We start from the raw sequence: 1,418 nt of genomic DNA on the forward strand, positions 1-1,418 counted from the left end.
GGAGAAGCAATTCTTTTACTTTTGAAATGTTTCCACTGCTCAGGTTTGTCTAAAGATCGGAATATATTGAAAACTGAAGGACTCAATACTTTCATTTATCATCTTTGGGGTCTCTGATATCTGATTATCACTTGCTATTAGACTCGTGGAAAGACCATATCTAAGATCAAGAACAAGAAGACGTTATGGTTCGGATTGTCGCTCTGTTTGGGACTCTTCGGAATCGCCGCCGTGGCTTTCCAATTAATTGGCAGCTATCAGCATCAAAATAACATATCTTGAGTCACGACACCCAAAAGTTAAAATGAGTTAATCACCGCATTAGCGAAAATCGCTCAAATAAAAAACTGGATTCTGCAAAGAAAAACCTTTCCACGATGTTGGAAGAAATTATTTGATTTTTGTCTTAAGTGCTTGCAAGACAAACTGCATCATCTATTCATTAGGGCTTGAACAAATCAGTCATTAGTTATTAATTTCTTCTAGTTCATGAAGTCCTTTTTCATAGCCGGGACGGGTTCCGAGGATATTTTGGCACGGTTGCATAACTAATTGAGGAGATGAAGGACGTCATTGAGGGATAAGAGAGTCATGAGTCAATTGATGTCGTCTTTCTTGACTTTGCCAAGGCCTTTGACAAGGTTGATCATGGCCGTTTAATTAAAAGGCTCCATGAGAATGGGATCCAAGGTAGGGTTCTCAATTTGCTGAGAAGGCTCATTTGTGATAGGAAGCAATTATCGAAGGTCGACGTATCCCTTAATGACACATATGATGTCAACTCAGGTGTTACTTAGGGCTCCATTTTGGGCCCTCTCCTTTTCATTATCTTCATTGCTCCGCTTCAGAAGCTTGGTAGTAGTAATGTCAGTATCTCTTCTTATGCCAATGATATAAAATCAGTTTGAGGCGGGAATGGTCAATATTACGGTTGTCTGGTGTTAGAGGTCCTAAATTAAATCCAATCTTTGGTTGCTGACATGGTATTGAAGGAATGAAATTCCATTCAATGTCCTTGGGGTTGACGCCATTTAAACTCTCCGCTCTTAGATAATGAAGGTCAAGATATTGAGCAGATTTCGTCCATGAAGAATTAATAGTGGAAACTTTAGTGGAAAACAAATCAAACATGTGTTTAGCTATGCATACAACTCGGACGTTTAAGCAACATGGTTATTTTTTCAATGATATTGTTGCCAGGATCGTTGAAGGTATGAGAGAGTTGTCGAATCGGGAACGATTAAATAAGTTGGGATTGTACATTATTCAAAAAAAAAATCTCCTTCTGTACGTTTTCAAGAGCATTTATGCGCTTTGTCCGAACCTTCAGGATTTAGGGTCAAATTCAAAAACCATAAGTACTTTTGGAAAGAATCTTTTATAACCATAACATAATTGCGGTTAATTTGAAGACTTTA

This window comes from Tigriopus californicus, chromosome 6 (assembly GCF_007210705.1).
Source record: "Tigriopus californicus strain San Diego chromosome 6, Tcal_SD_v2.1, whole genome shotgun sequence".
NCBI lineage: Eukaryota > Metazoa > Arthropoda > Copepoda > Harpacticoida > Harpacticidae > Tigriopus > Tigriopus californicus.